This window comes from Phyllobates terribilis, unplaced genomic scaffold (assembly GCF_046119375.1).
Source record: "Phyllobates terribilis strain yellow unplaced genomic scaffold, ASM4611937v1 Scaffold_5__5_contigs__length_657084704, whole genome shotgun sequence".
Classification (NCBI taxonomy): domain Eukaryota; kingdom Metazoa; phylum Chordata; class Amphibia; order Anura; family Dendrobatidae; genus Phyllobates; species Phyllobates terribilis.
In genome coordinates this window covers 46,871,469-46,890,474 of record NW_027362765.1, presented here as the reverse complement: position 1 = coordinate 46,890,474, position 19,006 = coordinate 46,871,469, and the positions used below count along the sequence as shown (strand labels likewise).

General features: G+C 44.5%; 1 protein-coding gene across 1 annotated transcript in view; it reads left to right on the top strand.

Annotated features, from left to right (window-relative positions):
* The window catches only part of LOC141271937 (uncharacterized), a 223,119-nt gene that overhangs the window by 65,043 nt on the left and 139,070 nt on the right, over positions 1 to 19,006 (top strand). The gene's annotated exons all lie outside the window — the stretch shown is intronic.

Below are 19,006 nucleotides of genomic sequence, written 5' to 3'. Positions count from 1 at the left end.
CTCTTTCACTACAATAGGAGCAGCGGAAAGTTGGGAGATCTTGCTCTGCACGCCAAGATTTGACAATCAGGAAGTTTGGGCCCAATGTTCGTAGACTTTGCCCACATTTTTGTTAAATAAAAAGATCAGTGACAGACTGGTAATAGGTACTCTTTAAGGAATTACCTATTTCTCCTTCCCCCATGACGGCACCATGGAGAGAGGGGATCCGCTCTTCAAGGACAGGCAACCTACAGATAAAAAGGGCGGCACCTCTCTCCCGCATCAGTTGGTTTCCTGTCCTTGATGGGGACCTACAGAAAGAGAAAAAAAAAAAGAAAGAAAGAATCGTAAAAGAAGAATATGGACATACCAGGCCGGGCCAGACCGGCTCAGGCAGCGGGGGTTCCCTGCCTCGGCTGGTGCGGTGTCCTGTAGCGCCACCGCTGAGGTCAGTGGGCCTCCAGGGTGACAGGGAGACGCGGCGCAGGAGAAGACCGAAGCCTCTGCGTACTCCGATGGTGTCGGGGCCCAGGGCGGTGAGTAGGCCTGGGTTTCCGGGGCCCATTGCGGAAGCTCGCATGCCGAACGCATCCCTGTGACTGGGGAGTCGGCGTGACGCTGGGCGCCTCCCCCCTGACGCAAGTCGCAGTGCATTACTGGGGTGTCGGTGGTCTGGGCGCGCACCGGAAGTGCCGCGTACCGCTGTGCCTCTCTGGGAGCGGCGCGTTTGAACGCGCGCGCGGGAACCCGGAGTACATTATGTCTGTCCAGCCAAGAGGAAAGCGTTGGGTGGGGGGGGGAGGACTCCCCAGGGGGCGGGGGGGGGCATCCCCCATGCTGGAAAGGTGCAAGGCTGATTGTGGAACGCAAGCCAGGTGAGGGGTGGAGGCCTATAGGGGGTTACACGCCTGGATATGCACCAGGGAAGTGCTTCCTAGCACACTCTGGCACCGGCTATGAGCGAGCAGGAGCTACAGGAGGTGCAGTCCCCCATGCTGGAAAGGTGCACGGCTGATTGTGGAACGCAAGCCAGGTGAGGGGGGCGGAGACCTATAGGGGTTAAATGCCTGGACATGCACCAGGGAAGTGCTTCCTAGCACACACTGGCACCAGCTATGAGCGAGCAGGCGCTACAGGAGGTGCAGTCCCTGCACTACCACCACCGCAACATGGGAAGCGTGCGAAAGGACCCCCCAGTGACCATGCCAGCACAGCCAAGGTGACGGTGGAAGCGGGCGGTCTGGCAAGTCTTCGCAACGCAGCAAGGACTCAACCTCGAGGAAAGGCCCATCTACAGGAACGGATTCCTCTCCAAATCTGGTATTCCCTCTTACAGCAGGATGGTAAGTGATCTTCGTGAAAGCTCACCTGTAACTTGGACCCCCCCCCCCCCCTCTTTTTCTTCTATCATCAGGGAAGGAAGAGTACGGGCAAGTCCAGAAGATCTGCCCACCACATGGGAAAAAAGACTATGCAAATAGTGTGTTGAACCAACAATTTGCAAGGAGCTCCTTAAGTTCGCCTCAGAACTCAGATCCCTGATTAAATCCCAGGTTGAGGATACTTTCAAGTCCCTGCAGAAGGGGGCGTTGAAACGGGAAAAAAACAGGAACCTATCCCCTCTATCAGGATCTAGCAGTTCGGACGGGTAGACTCAGATTCGTCCTTCTTATCTTCGTCCTCGTCATTTTCTGAGGGAGGGGGACGTAGCTGTTTCCCTATAGAGGGTGCGGATAATTTAATTAAGGCAGTTAGGTCCACTATGGGGTTGGTAGATCCTCGCCCCAAGAAATCAGTCCAGGACATGATGTTCAGTGGCCTGGAACAAAAGAAAAGAAGATCTTTCCCTCTCAATGACAAAGTCCACTCCCTGATTAAAAGGGAATGGAAAAAGCCGGAAAGAAAGGGCTTGTTGTCACTTAAGAGGAAATACCCCTTTGATGTCCCGGTATGCTCCTTCTGGGGAAAGGCGCCAAAATTAGACGTGGCAATAGCTAAAGCCTCTAAAAAAAATTTCCCTGCCATTTGAGGACATGGGGGTACTAAAGGACCCAATGGACAAAAAAACGGACACCTTCCTAAAAGGGGCTTGGGAGGCCACAGGGGGAGGGTTAAAACCCGCAGTTGCAGCTACATGTACAGCCAGATCTTTGATGGGCTGGCTAGATCAACTACAGACACAACTTAAGAACAAAACGTCCAGGGATAACATACTAGGCTCCATCCCAGTAATGAAGGGCGCAGCAGATTTTTTGGCTGACGAATCAGCCGATTCTGTTAGGCTGGCAGCCAGGGCTGCGAGCTTCTCTAACGCAGCCAGGCGGGCCCTCTGGCTTAAATGCTGGCCGGGTGACCAACGGGGAACACTGGCTGGCTGTGTTCCATTCCTTGCGAGGGTGAGTTCCTATTTGGACCTACTCTGGACGATATCCTCGACAAGGCTGGGGATAACATGAAACGGTTCCACGTCCTCCCTGGTACTTCATACAGGAAGTCCTTTAGGAGCAGAAAATTTATGCGCAGGAAACCCCCCAAAGACCAGGATAGGATAGGAAGAAAAAAGCCAAAGGGTTTATGTTTAACAGGCCCCCCAGCGACAACAGGAAACCCGCCCAATGAGAGTCAGCCCCAGGTGTGGGGGGGGGGGGGGGACTTCTTCATTTCCTCCCAACCTGGGAAAAAATATCGAACAGCTCTTGGATTTTAGACCTGATAAAAGCAGGGCTAAAATTTCAGTTTCACTCCACTCCCCGTCTGAACTTTGTTATAACCCCCAAGAGGTCATCAGAGGTAGAGCAACTAGCACTAGAACAAGAAATTCTAGGCCTAATAGAAAGAGCAGTCCTTCAAGAAGTCCCTGCCCAAGAGAAAGGCGAAGGATTCTACTACCCTCTGTTCCTAAGGAAAAAACTGGAAGGGACTTTCAGGACAATTGTAAACCTGAAAAAATTTAACACATTTCTAAGGGTGCAAACCTTCAAGATGGAGTCAATAAAATCGTCAGTGACATTGTTGTTCCCAGACTGTTTTATGGCTGCCCTGGATCTAAAGGACGCCTATTATCACGTCCCCATACACAGAGACTACCAAAAATTCCTGAGAGTAGCAATATCGCTAAAAGGAATAGTCAAACACTACCAGTATATGGCCCTACCCTTCGATCTAGCTATAGCCCCAAGGGTTTTCACTAAAATAGTGGCAGAGGTAATGGCTCATCTGAGGGAGCAAAACTGTTAGAACTCTCCTGTTAGGTTTTTTCTAGTTTGCTGGTCACATGACCTTTTTTGCCTATTTAATCCTGCTCCGCCCTCCTGGCCTTGCTGGACTTCATTGTAATTTCTACTCTTGAGCTAGCTTGGTGCTCTGTTGCCTTTCTCAGTCAGTTTTGCTGGGTCTTCGGACCTCTATGTTCTATGTTGTTTGTTTGTCTTATTTCTGCTACAATTTCTGCTAGGAGGTGTCCATCTTTCTCCCAGTCCCTAGTTCTTGTAGGGATCCCTCCCTCACATCTATAGGTCTTCGTTCAGACTAGCCGAGGACTTTAGCGAGTCTGATCGCAGGATCAGGTTCCCCGTTACATCGTAGGGATCCAGCTTAGTGCTTGTAGCAGATCATAACAAAAACATTCTGATCACCCCGTACCTGGACGATTTGCTGATCATAGGCAACTCTTTCAATCATTGCAAGGACTAACTAGCAAGGGTCATGGATTCCTTGACGAATTTAGGCTGGCTTCTGAACCTAAAAAAGTCCAGGTTGGAGCCAGACCAAGTACAATAATATCAAGGCATCTTATTAGATTTGAGGAACCAGGAATGCCGTCTCCCGGCAGGGAAAATCCAGAATATGATAGCCCGGATATCTCGTGTGAAAGACCACCCCTCTATGACTCTGCGGGGAGCAATGTCCCTTCTAGGTTCCATGGCTTGTATCCCAGGGGTCCTTTGGGCTCAGGTGCACACCAGGGACTTGCAATGGGAAATCTTGGGGGCAGAAAAATCACTAAAAGGACACTTAGAAGGTCGGCTAATTTTGGCATCAAAAACCTTGCTTTCCCTAACGTGGTGGACGGAGGTGGACAGTTTAACCAGAGGTGTTCCATGGGCAATCTCAGTGTTGCAGGTCCTAACTACAGATGCAAGCCCCAGGGGATGATGGGCTCACCTAAACGACCAAAAACTCAGGGGGTCTGGTTAGAGGATTTGGAAGGGGTCTCTTTCAACATGAAGGAACTTCTGGCAGTAAAATTCGCCCTCTCAAAATTTCTAAACACCCTACAGGGACACAATGTAAGAGTGTTTCTTGGACAACAGGGTAGTAGTGGCATACTTAATCACCAGGGGGGACCTGGTCCCATTCTCTACTACAGGTGTCAAAATCCATCCTCCAGTTAGCAGAGAATAATTTGGAGTCTCTGTCCGCATTCCACATAAAAGGAACAGAAAATATCACAGCAGACTTTCTGAGCCGAACCCATCTGAGACAGGGTGAATGGGAGCTGAATCAGTTAGTGTTCAACCAACTCACGGAAATGTGGGGAAACCCTTCCATAGACCTATTCGCCAACTGGCAGAACAAAAAGTGGACATATTCTGCTCAATAAACCCCAAGGGGAACCCTGCAGCATTAGATGCTTTCTCAATCCCATGGAACCACCAGCTAGCCTATGCCTTTCCTCTGATCGCTCTGATTCTGGTGGTTCTGAGGAAAGTCAGGGAAGACAAGGCAAACATAATTTTGATAGCCCCCTTCTGGCCAAAGAGGCCTTGGTTTTACTGGCTGAGGATAATGTCCACCTCCGACCCCTGGGTTCTTCCGGAAATTCCGGATCTCCTTTTCCAGGGACCGGTCTTCTGTCCTCAGGTAGCAAATGTACACTTGACAGCCTGGATTTTGAGAGGGCGCTCTTAAGGGATAGAGGTTTTCCTCTGAATTTAATTTCCACTCTACTAAAGAGTAGCAAACCCGTAACTAGCAGACTTTACGGTAAAACCTGGAAAAAATTCCTCTCATATGCGGGTTCGAAGGTACAAGGGGAGGCCCCCATTACTTCCATCTTAGAGTTCCTACCAAAGGGGTTAGAGCGGGGTCTGGCCACAAGCACTCTAAAGGTTCAAGTTGTGGCATTAGGAGCCCTATACAACTGCGACCTGGCCAGAAATAGGTGGATTTCTAGGTTCATCAAGGCATCACACAGGTCTAGGCCCATCTGCTCCAGGAATACTCCTCTTTGGGACTTAAACTTGGTTCTTTCAGCCATAAACAAACATCCCTTTGAACCTTTAGCGGATGTATCTCTAAAAGTCCTATCTCTTAAGACGTCACTCTTAGTAGCTCTCACATCGGCACGAAGAGTTAGCGACAGGGTGACACTTAGGACGCACCCAGCATACCTTGCTAAGGTGGGATCACACTTCCATAGATTGCAGGAGGTCACCCTCCCTTCCTTTTGCCCAAATCCTAAAAACAGGGGGGAAAAAGACCTACACACCTTAGACGTCAAAAGATTCATTATCCAAAACTTAGAGGTCACACGGGAGTATAGGAAGGAGAGGTCTCTCTTTGTGTGCTTCCAGGGACCTCGGAAGGGACAAAAAGCTTCCAAGGGCACACTGGCAAGATGGATAAGAGATGCCATCTCCCTGGCATACTCGTCAAGCGTTGAATACTACCCATCATTTTCAACAATGCAACATTTCATTTTAGCTTAGTTTGTGATCCCATGCAAGGCTGTGTATGTGATACTGCACAAATTTGAAGTGCTCCTGTCCTGTCTGTGCAATTAGCTGTACACCACACAATATTGCCCTTTGTTTATTCAGTTTCTTGGCATTTTACTAGCAATTTTCTCTGCAAATCTATAACTATTTTTTGGAGTAATTAAAAAATACAAAAAAAATAAAACTACATTTAAACACCATAGACAACACCATTAATTCTAGTTTAGGCTGTGTGAGAAATTGTGTGTGTCACACAGTGCTGATTTTCTCCCGACCCGTCTGTATTTTGCCATTCACCACCCAATACTGCTAGGTGTCACTGTCCTTTTTCGGCATCTATTTTTTGGAATTTTACTAATATTTATATGTGAGTATTTATCAATATTTTTAAGAGGAGAGGGGAATTGGGATATAAATGGAATTAAATAAAATTTCTTTTTGCAAATACAGGAATATTTCACTGGCGACCAAGACACAGCTCGTACATAGTTTGTTCTTTTTTGTTGTAATATACGGATGCGAAACCTGGTAGATTAAGAAACAAGACAGAAGAAGAATCTATGCATTTGAAATGTGGTGCTGGAGAAGGATGTTATCATTACGATGGATGGCAAGAAGAACAAACAAATCAATTTTGGAACAAATCAAGCCAGACATGTCTCTCGAAGCAAGGATCATCAAGTTATGACTTGCCCACTTTGAACACATCATATAAAGAGGACAATCACTGGAGAAGGACATCACGACCGGAAGAATAGAAGGAGCAAGGCAGAGAGGAAGACCAGCAATCTGATGGCTTGTGTAAGGTGGCTGCCAGACAGGTCATGGACGGGAGGTATGTGTCCCCGAAGTGCCAAGATTCGGTGATGTAGGACCCGGAGAAGCAGGCTCCAGCACACATAGTGCTGAGAGGAATTTAATGGGCCCGGATTACAGGGCCGGGTTTTACGAGCAGCTGAAAGAGCTGGGGGAGAACAGCTGCTCACTTACCTCCAGTCCATGTCTTGGAAGGCTGATTTAAGACAGCTGCGCCTGTCTCAGTCTGTCTGTGTGTTGGGACAAGGTGAGCAGACCTTGCATGTGCTTCTCAGACTCTGCAGGAGGCAGAGAAAAAGCACTTTGTTTAAACGGCTGAGGCCATGCTGCTTGAACTTGTTATTTTGAGCTTTGTTCTGTTATTCCTTTTGTGCCAGGAAAAGGCTGTTACTTTTGTTTCCTCACTGGTATATGGACACTAAATAAACCACCAGTTTGTTTGAACCCACGGACTGCATCACTGTGTGAACTTGTGCCTACCTCCAACGCGGCTCAGTGAGTACAGATCCCTACATTTGATACAATCAAGATAACGACGGAGAAGACACTGGTGGACCTATCTAGGCTTACACAAGATCGATGTTCCTACAGAGCGTTCATCAATCAAGTCACCATGGGTCGACTCCAACCCGAAGACCGTTAAATAAAATCAATCAATATTTTTAGGGGATTGGGATAATGATTTGACACATAGAAGCTGGTAAATAAACTGATGATGCACAGACGTATTGAACTGGTATAGCGGAGTAAAGACTTGAAAAATATGAAAGGCTCAGGCTAAAGAGAAACTTTGGTACCTCTCATGGGCTAAACAGTAACCAGGAGGTATGAGACGAGTAAAAGTTGGCCGTGCACTTCACTATCTTCATCCTTGATGCCCCTGGTCGCAAGAACGTTGTGCCCAATGTGATTGGTGAAGCCTCACAAGCAGATATGGCTGTGCTTATCATAGAATGTTAGAGTTGGAAGGAACTTCCAGGGTCATCGTGTCCAACCCTCTGCTCAATGCAAGATTCACTAAACCATCTCAGACAGATGTCTGTCCAGCCTCTGTTTGAAGATTTCCATTGAAGGAGAACTAACCACCTCTTGTGGCAGCCTGTTCCACTCATTGATCACCCCCACTGTCAAAAAGTTTTTTTAATATCTAATCTGTATCTTCGTCCATTTCATTGCTTCTCATGTTTCAATGTGCAAATGACAATAAGGATGATCCCTGTACACTGTGACATCCCTTCAGATATTTGTAGACAGCAATTAAATCTCCTCTGAGCTTTCTTTTGCAAGCTAAACATTCCCAGATTCTTTAACCGTTATGCATAGGACATAGTTTGCAGTCCGCCCACCATCCTAGTAGCTCTTCTCTGAACTTGCTTCAGTTTTTCGATGCCTTATTTAACCCCTTTACGACCTTGTCAGTAATAGTACGTAGCTGTGCCCTGGGACTTATGGACCAGCTACGTATTATTACGCGAGCTACGATCGCGCCCGCACACAAGCGGTGCTGGGCAATCGCCGCCGGGTGTCAGCTGATTGTTACAGCTGACACCCGGTGCTATATGCCGGGAGCTGTCCCGCACCGCTCCCTGCACATTAACCCCCGCAGTGCTGCGATCGAAGTCGATCGCAGCATTGCGGTGGCAAGGTGGGAGGTGATCGTTATACTCACCTCTCCTGCCGGCGTCCAGCTATGTCTGCGGCTTCTTCCGGATGTTGCCATGACGACCCGATGTCGTCATGACAACATCCGGGTCACCAGGACGTTACTGTGGTCATGCGCAGTGCGCGACCAAAGTAATGTCTCCCCTGTGTGCAGCGCTGACAGGCTGCATGACAAAGGAGCTGCTGTTCTCTATGCCATGCAGCCGATTAGGCTGCAAAAAGTGAAAGTCCCATAGCGGGATAATGTGTAAGAGTAAAAAGAAAAGTAGAAAAATAAAAAAAAAAATTGTAAAAATATAAAAAAAAAAACGAACAAAAATAATCCCCTCCAAAAAAAATATATTGAACCAATAATATTTATTTATTATGAGAAAAAAAAACAATAAAAGTACACATATTTGGTATCGCCACGTCCGGAACGACCTGACCTATAAAACTGTCCCACTAGTTAACCCCTTTAGTGAACATGGTAAAAAATAAAAATAAAAAATGAAGCAAAAATCGATGCTTTATCATCATATCACCAAACAAAAAATGGAATAACACGCGATCAAAAAGACGAATATAAATAAAAATGGTACCGCTGAAAACGTCATCTTGTCCCGCAAAAAACAAGCCACCACACAGCTCCATCATCCGAAAAATAAAAAAGTTATAGCTCTCAGAATAAAGCGATACAAAAAATTATTTTTTCTAGAAAATCGTTTTTATTGTGTAAAAGCGCCAAAACATAAAAAAAACTATAGAAATGTAGTACCTCTGTAAACGTACTGACTCGAAGAATAACGCTGCATTATCAATTTTATCACACGCGGAACGGCATATAAAAAAAACAAAACAAACAAATTCCTGAATTGTTGGTTTTTGTTTATTCTGCCTCCTAAAAATCAGAATAGAAAGCGATCAAAAAATGTCATGTGCCCGAAAATGGTACCAATAAAAACGTCAACTTGTCCTGCAAAAAACAAGCCATCGCATGACTCTGTGGGCCAAAATATGGAAAAATTATAGCTCTCAAAATATGGTGATGCAAAAACTAGTCTTTGCAAAAAAAGCGTCTTTTAGTGTGTGACAGCTGTCAATAATAAAAACCCGATATGAATCTGGTATCGCTGTAATCGCACCGACCCGAAGAATAAAGTCGTCTAATCACTTATACCACACGAGGAACGGTGTAAAAAAATAAACTCTAGGGTTAGGGTTGTGCTAGGGTTAGGCTAGGGCTAGGGTTGGGGTTAGGGTTGTATTAGAGTTGGGGTTGAGATTTTTTCAAAAGTAAGGAAAAAAAAAAATGACGACAATATGGCGACCAGTGTTGAGTGCAAGTGCTCGCTACTTGAGTTTGCATCGGGTGCTCGGGTATGCACTGAGCATCGCGGGTGTTCGAGTGACATGCTCGAGTCTCTGCCCCATATGCTTCACGGCCAAAAAAACGTTGCTGGGATCGCCTGCCATGCACGAGCGATCCCCGCATGTTTTTTTTTCGGTGTCTAATAACCGTGAAACATGCGGGGCGGGGACTCGAGCATGTCACTCGAGCACCCGCGATACATGGTGCATACCCGAGTACCCGATGCAATCTCAAGTAGCGAGCACTTGCGCTCAAGACTAATGACAACTTATTCAATATGATGACCTAATGTCATCAAATTCTGTCGTACCTTTGGGTTCAAAATGTACACTATACCCCTTGATAAAATCCTTGAAGGGTCTAGTTTCCAAAATGGAGTCAATTGTGGGGGGTTTCCACTATTTAGGCACATCAGGGACTCCCGAAATGCGACATGGCATCCGCTCTCGATTCCAGCCAAGTCACACAATGCTCCTTCCCTTCTGAACTCGACCGTGCGCCCAAACACTGTATTTTCACCACATATGGGGTATTAGCGTACTCAGGAGAAATTTCACAACAGTTTTTAGGTTCCATTTTCTCCTCTTACCCTTGTGAAACTAAAAAATTTGGGGAAAAAGATCATTTTTGTGGAAAAAGTTAGATTTTTTTTATTTTCACGGCTTCATGTTCTAAACTTCTGTGAAGCACCTGGGGGTTAAGGGTGCTCACCACACATCTAGATAAGTTCCCTCAGGGGTCTAGTTTCCAAAATTGTGTCACTTGTGGGGGTTTTCCACTGTTTAGGCACATCAGGGGCTCTCCAAACACAACATGGAGTCCGCTAATTATTCAAGCAAATTCTACATTCAAAAAGTCAAATGACGCTCATTCCCTTCCGAACCCTGCCTTGCGCCGAAACAGTGGTTTGCCCCCAAATATGGGGTATCGGCTTACTCAGGAGAGATTGCACAACAAGTTGCATGGTGCAATTTCTCATGTTACCCTTATGAAAATGCAAAACTGGAGGCTGAAAAACATTTTTGTGGGAAAAATGTGAAAATTTTATTTTCACAGCTCCATGTTATAAACTTCTGTGAAGCACCTGGGGGTTCAATGTGCTCACCATACATCTAGATAAGTTCCCTGAGGGGCCTAGTTTCCAAAATGGTGTCACTTGTGGGGGGTTTCCACTGTTTAGGCACATCAGGGGCTCTCCAAACGCAACATGGCGTCCGCTAATTATTCAAGCAAATTTTACATTCAAAAAGTCAAATGGCGCTCCTTCCCTTCTGGCCCTGCTGTGCGCCCAAACAGTGTTTTTTCCCCATGTATGGGGTATCTGCATGCTCAGGGGACATTGCTCAACAAATTTTGGGGTCCATTTTTTCCTGTTACCCCTGCAAAAATAAAAAATTGGGGTCTAAAGTAACATTTTTGTGAAAAAAGTTAAATGTTCATTTTTTGTTCCCCATTCCAAAAATTCCTGTGAAGCACGTGAAGGGTTAATAAAGTTCTTGAATGTGGTTTTGAGCACCTTGAGTGGTGCAGTTTTTAGAATGGTGTCACTTTTGGGTATTTTCTGTCATAAAGGCCCCTCAAAGTGACTTCAAATGTGATGTGGTCCCTAAAAAAAATGGTTTTGTAAATTTTGCTGGAAAAATGAGAAATCGCTGATCAACTTTTTTTTTTTTTTATAACTGTAATTTTTATTAAAATTTTTCACATATTTTAGCAAACATAGAACACAGAAAAGTCATTCAGATTTTCATATCAGAGAAAACACTTAGGCCTCCAACAGGCCGGCCCATTAGAGATCACTTTAAAGCTTTCAAATTCAAATATCTGATATGACATCCATTTTAAATAACAGTCCATGAAACACAAAGAAAAAAAAAAAAAAGACAACACAGAGAGAAGGAAGGGAAAGGAAGAACGATATAGGCAAAAGATCAAGAAGCAGTTGATCATTCACTACGCTGGCCCAATAGTAGTCCCATGGGGCCCATACTGTCTCGAACAGGTCCATCTTTGCATTAAGACTTGCAGTCAAGGACTCCATCCGCCTCATATCACAGACCCTAGCATAGTACTCTTGTCTAGAGGGTGGTGAGTCCCTTTTCCAGCAAAGAGCAATCATGCATCTCGCTGCTGTCAACAAGTGGAGGAGCAATTTGGAAGAATATCTACCCATTCCCCCAGGGGTCACATTGAGAAGGAAAACAGAGGGCTCCAGAGAAATCTCTGTAAATAGCACCTCCTGAACCAGTTTCCCAAAAGGGAACTATTTTGCTGCAGGACCAGAAAACATGTGTCAGAGTACAGACAGATGATCCACATCTCCAGCATATACTCGGGACCTGCGGGTTCATTTTATTCAGGACATCCAGCGTGTGGTACCAATGCATTAAAATTTTATATTGGTTCTCCTTGTATAGGGTACAGATTGATGTCTTAGCTGCTTTAGACCATATTGTCTGCCATGTCTGAGGGGAAAGCCTCCTTCCCAAGAATCCCTCCCACTTAGAGATATAAGGGTGCTGGAAGATGGGTCCACCCACCGGTGAATTGATTATTTTATATATATCCGAGATCAACCCCTTGGTAGAGGGACCTCTCCTGCACAGCCTCTCAAACTCCGTGGGGATGGACACTTTATATGAGCCAAACAGGGATCTTGCAAAATACTGAATCTGTATGTACTGATAGAATTCCCGGTTAGTGATGCTAAAACTTTCTTTTAAATAATCAAACTGATGTATTACTAAGGTGTTTCTGTCCACTATATCCGCAAATCTAAACAATCCCGTGTTGATCCAGGGATGAGCCATCGATGATTCTTGGCTCTGAGGGAGCAAAGGCTGAAAGACAAACGATATCATCAGGGAGTGTTTAGAAGAAAGAGGAAATCTCCTCCTACAGGTGTCCCATATGTCTCTAGTGAATTGCATAGGGCCCAGTAAAGTGGTTTGGAGTTTAACAGATTTCTCAGACCACAGTAGTGAATTCGGATGAACTGTGGCTATCCATAATTTTTCAATTTCTGTCCACTTATTATATGCCCAAAGGGATGACCACGAGGGACTCCTTCTCAAGTGAGCCGCCCAATAGTATTTAACCACATCCGGGACCGATAATCCCCCCTGCTCCCTCCCCGAGATCAGTATCTGCTTGGAGATTCTATGCCTCCCATTATTCCATATAAACTTCATTATACAGGATTGGAGAGCCCTCGACTCCCCCATAGGAACCCCAACTGGCAGAGTTTCAAAATAGTAATTGAGTTTAGGAATAAGGGACATTTTCACCGCCGATATACGCCCCAAAAATGAGATATGAAGATTGGCCCACTTGACCATAAGACCCTTAAATTCTTTAAAAAGGGGCGGAAAATTATGAGCAGACAGGGTCCCATAGTCTGACGTTATGTTAATCCCCAGATATTTGATACTCTCTGACTTCCACCGGAATTTGTAATTCAGCTTAAGATGATCTAATTCTTCATGGTGAAGGTTTAGTGGAAGTGCCTCGTTTTTTTAGAATTAATCTTCTATCCTGAGATCATGCCATATTCCCGAAGTGTCACTTTAAGAATAGGGAGGGTGATATGCAGATTCGTGAGGGTCAGTAGCACATCGTCTGCAAATAGGGAAATTTTAAATACTTTACCCCTTAACTCCACCCCCGATATGTCAGGATTGACTCTTATTGCTGCCGCTAAAGGCTCGATACACATGGCAAACAAGAGTGGAGATAAAGGACAGCATTGCCTTGTACCATTTGCTATAGAAAAACTGGGTGATACACAATGGGGAAGTTTAATGGATGCCGTGGGAGAAGAATAAAGGGCCTTTAGTGCTGTTAGAAAAGCACCCGATATCCCAAAAGTCTTCACTGTCTCAAACATAAAGGGCCAATTAAGGCGATCAAAAGCCTTTTCCGCATCAAGACTGAGGAGAAGCGCCCGAGACTTATTCCTATTGACCACATCCACCAGGTCCACAGCCCTCCTTGTGTTGTCTCCTCCCTGCCTGAAGGGCACAAACCCCACCTGATCCTTATGAATCATGTGCGGAAGCCAGACATTCAGTCTATTTGCAAGGAGACGGGTAAATATTTTTAAATCCGAGTTCAAGAGGGCTATGGGCCTATAGTTGGCGCAGTCTAGGGGATCTCTACCAGCCTTGTGAATTAACAGCAAATATGAATGAGACAGCGAGCTAGGAATCGGGGTTCCCGTCAGGAAGGAGTTAAAAAGGTCAACCATATAGGGGAGTAGTATATCCGCAAAAGTTTTATAATATAGATAGGTCAAACCGTCCGGGCGTGGAGACTTACCCAGGGGCAAATCTTTCAAAATGTCAGTTAATTCCTCAAGAGTGATCTGTTTGTTAAGGGACTCTTGTGCCTCCGTTGAAAGAACTGGCAGACTAATCCTCCAGTGGGTCCTGAAGATTATATAATTTCTTATAAAATTTATAAAAGATATTTGACAATTCCCCCGGGTCATAGTGGGTAGTTCCCTCATCATCTCTAAGAGCCTGAGGAGCCGCGGCCACAGAGCGATCCTGCAATTGCCTAGCCAACAGGGTATGGGCCTTGTTCCCTTTTTCATAATATCTCTGTTTTGAAAATACAAGCATCTTCTCCACTTTACGGATGGAGAGATCCTTCAATTTGTCCCTAGTGGCCAACAGCTTCCTCAGAGTCCCAGTCGACAGAGAAGAGGCAAATCTACGTTCCAGAAGGCGAATCTGAGAATTAAGATTCGAGAAAAGTTGCCTTGAATTTTTTTTAAGCCTCGCTCCCTCTGCAATACAACACCCTCTTATTACTGCCTTATGCGCTTCCCACAAAATAGGAAGGGAGGGCACAGATCCCAAATTTAGTTCAAAATACTGGGTTAAATGATTTGATAAAGATTTTTGAATACAGGGATCCTTTACCAGAAATTCATTCAGTCGCTAGTGACAGGCTCTGGAGGAACTGAGACCCAACTTTAAATTTAATATTACCGGCGCATGATCCGACCATGTTATGGACCCCACCTCCACATTCTCTAGCATTCTAAGTGTGACAATATTAGCAAAAAAGTAATCGATTCTGGTATGAGTCTGATGCGGATTTGAATAAAAAGTGTAAGCTTTTTCTTTGGGATGATCTATTCTCCACATATCAAAAAAGGGAATTTGCCCGGATCAATTTTCTAAATTCCTATGATAATCGGGATGAACCAGCAGATGGCGGGTTCCCCCTCAAAGCAAGCCTATCATTTATTTCTGAGAACGGGATATTAAAGTCCCCCCCACCAACAATGCCCCAGGCTGCAGTCGTCGAAGGCTAGTTAGAACCTTGCGAATAAAGGGTATTTGGCCCAAATTTGGGGCGTAAATGTTGCACAATATTATTGCTTTGACCTTTAAAAAGCCCTCCAGTATCAAGAATCTACCTGCCGGGTCCTCATGAGATTTAGAGATTTGAATTGGACATAAAGATGATATAAGTATGGCCACTCCACCCTTTTTATTATTATTATAGGCAGAGTAGGCAGAAGGGTAATGATGGGCCGCAAATCTAAACATCCCACTCCGGTCATAATAGGTCTCCTGTAAAAAGGCAATGTCCGCTCTCTGAGCCTTCAACTCCTGCAGTGTGAGCCTTCTTTTTCTAGGGGAATTAAGCCCCTTTACATTCAAAGTGATCAACTTAACCATTGCTAGTGAGAAAAGGTGAACTACTGCTTACAGTCATACTCACTGACAATCATTGCAGCCTCCCGCCCCATAATGACCTGCCATGGAGCTTCATGAATGACCCCTGCTCTCTTGATAAGGAAAAGAAAAGGTAAAAAGGAGGGAGGGGAAAGACAGTGGGATCTAGGGGAGACACAGACTGAAGCAAACCAACATTAAGAGAAAACATGTACAAATATCAAAACAGATCAGAACAATTTTCCCAAGAGTAACTCTTGGAGAAGGGTTGTTACCGTGGCACAAGGTGAGCCCACTAAGTTTCAAAAACGTACTATGCAGTTAAGGGAAATCACAATGTCCTTGCTGTCCAACAACCCTTTGGAAAAATATATTGGAGGGAGTCCAGAAAAAGGGAAACAAAAAACCTTCCTGTGAGAAGAGAAACAATAACCAAAATCCTTGTCCCAAAACCCAAGGAACCCCACTGAGCATTTATAAACAGGTTGTCAAAGTGACACTTTAAAATATTCATTCATTTAAGGCATAGAAAAATATCAAACATAAGTATTTCAGAACTTGATGTCGAGTACCGGCTTGTAAGTGAAAAAGAGCGATAAAGACAAAAAGTAAACCCTCAAGCGAAGCCGCTTATGCTCTGGGTTTTACAGTCAACCATAGTTATTCTTATACACTCCAGAGGGTGGGCCCTGCTCTCCAGGCCTGCGAGGTGTCGTTCCCTCTTTGCCCCGCCTCCCCACCTTTTGCCATACGGGAGGTGGAGCCTCCGGGGGGAGAAGATAGTCCCATTCCGGAATGTTCGGTGCTGTTAGTTGGAGGTCCCCACAAAACTTGGCCAAATCTCCCATAGAGCGGAGCACTGCCGACACCCCATCCCTGCGAGCCATTAAAGAAAAGGGGAAGCCGCACCTATAGGGAATCTTCTTATCTAGGAGCATGCTGAGCAGAGGTTTAAGATGCTTTCTCTTCTGCAGGGTAATTCTAGACAGGTCCGGGAAGAGCTGGATGTCCGCCCCCCCTATACTTTATGGCTTGGCCATTATCTTTTCTTTCAGCTCAAAGTCATGCAAGCAGCATATTACATCCCTCGGAAATGCTGTAGTACCTTTTGGCTTCAAGGCTCTGTGAGCTCTATCAAATTTGATCGAGGCAGGCTGACTATCACCCAGGATAGAGTTAAAGATCTCCTGAAGTATAGCTCTGAGATCCTCCACCCCCTCCGACTCGGGGAGACCCCTCACCCGTATATTGCTCCTTCTTCCCCTATTATCAAGATCTTCAATGTGGGCATGCATATCCTGCATCACTGATTTTTGCTGGGTGGTCACTTGTTGTAGTTTGATTACATGAGCTCTAGTAGTATTATGATCATCCTCCAGTATTTCTATACGATTTGCCAAGTGCCTCAGGTCTTGTCTCACACACGCTGATCAACTTTTAACCCTCATAGCGCACTAATAAAAAAAAAATTTTGGTTCCAAAATTGTGCTGATGTAAAGTAGACACGTGGGAAATGTTACTTATTAACTATTTTGTGTGACATATCTCTCTGATCTAATGGAATAAAAGTTCAAATTTTGAAAAGTTTGAAATTTTCAAAATTTTCGCCAAATTTCCAATTTTTTCACAAATAAACACAAGTGATATCAAAGAAATTTTTACCACTATCATGAAGTACAATATGTCACGAAAAAAACAGTCTCAGAATCAGTGGGATCCATTGAAGCGTTTCAGAGTAATTACCTCATAATTACCTCATAAAATGACAGTGGTCAGAATTATAAAAATTGGCCTGGTCATTAACTTGCAAACCACCCTGGGGGGTAAAGGGGTTAAAATGTAATACCCAGACTGGACACAACATTCCAGATGAGGTTTGACCAAGCAGGAATAGAGGGGGATAATTACTTCACGTGATCTAGACTCTATGCTTCTTTTAATACATCCCAGAACTGTGTTTGCCTTTTTTGCTGCTGCATCACTTTGTTGACTCATGTGCTGTCTGCGATTAGTATACCCAATGTTGCCTAGTTCTGTTCCTCCCATTCTGTAGATGTGATTTTTGTTTTTCTTGCCCAGGTGTAGAATCTTGCATTTCTCCCTGTTAAATACCATTCTATTAGTCGCTGCCCATTGTTCAAGCTTATCTAGATCCTTCTGAATCCTTTCTCTGTCTTCTCTAGTGTTAACCATCCCCCCTAGCTTTGCATCGTCTGCAAATTTGATTAGTTTACCTTCAGTTCCCTTATCTAGATCATTTATAAAAATGTTGAAAAACACTGGGGCCAAGGCAAAGCCTTGCGGTACCCCACTTGAAACACTCTTCCAATTAGATGTGCAACCATTTATTACCACTCTTTGAGTACGATCACTGAGCCAGTTATGAATTCAGCTAACTTAGCCTTGTCAATCCCATATTTTTCCAATAACGATAGTATGAAATACTTTATCAAATGCTTTGCTGAAGTTGAGATAAGAAGGAAATTAGATTAGTCTGGCATGACGTGTTTGCTACAAACCAATGCTGGCTCTAGTCAATAACTGTATTCTTATCCAAGTACTTACATACATGCTGTTTAATAATTTGTTCAAAGTTATTTCCTGGTATAGAAGTAAGGCTCACTGGCCTGTAATTTCCTGGCTCCATCTTCTTTCTATTTTTGAAGATAGGGACAACATTTGCCCTTCTTCAATCTTCTGGGACTTCTCCTCTTCTCCAGGATATTTCAAAGATTCTGGTAATGGTTTTGCCATTTCCTCTGCTATCTCTTTCAGTACCTTAGGATGTAATTCATCTGGACCAGGAGTGTTCCCTCATCATCTCTCTGTTTATAGATAGTTTGGATTCTTTTATTCCTTCAATAGCACAGTGAAGATCAGTTGATGTTATATTTTCTTTCTTAAAGAACACTGATGAAAAATAGGAATTTAAAAGTTTGGCTTCAACATCATTTTTGGCCAATTCACCCTGTAAAAAATCCTATAGCATCTTTGACTTTTCTTTTGACACCCCCCCCCCCCCCCAAATTATTTTTTATTGCTTTTGGTCTACCTGGCTTTAGCTTTTCTCCTTATCTTTCTTGTAATCTCGGGCCCATAAAATAGAGTATTAATTTGAAACTTCAATCAAGAAAGGAGGAGAAACAAGAAAGCATGCTAAGTTGTTTTCAACTGCTTGTCTAAAGCAAGAACATTGATCATTGATAACCAACCCAGGTCGGACTGTCCCTTTTGGGTCCCTGTGCAGGAATGGTAAAAAAAAAAGCTGGTATAAAGCATATCATAGTTCTTTTTAATGAAATGGATGATCGATTACCAACCAGGATTCGACTGTCCGACAAGATAACAGGTGATACTCCCTGTCTGCTACTGTGCAGGACTGAATTCGACCCCCAACATGAGCAGTGTTTGGCACAGTACATTTTGGCACTGCCAACTCCTGTTTATTATATAAAAGCACAGGCAAATTTGTGAACGAGGGTCAGGGACCATAAAACATAGGCCAGACCCTAGTACATAGAAATCATGGGTCCCCATAGCTAGTCTAATTGGGCCCTACCCATCACAAAAAAAATAATATTCACTAAGATCACAGAAGAGCATATCCCAAAACTTTGCAGGCCTTACAAAGTAAATTTGCCCCTATTCAAGCCCCTTTGTGTTCCCACACACTAAGATACCCCTTTCACGGCCCCTCATAAAGTATGAAGCCAAAAAATGTGCCCCTCAAACACAGTGTGATGACGGTTGGTGTGGATGCATATGTACCCTCCAGTACCAGCTCA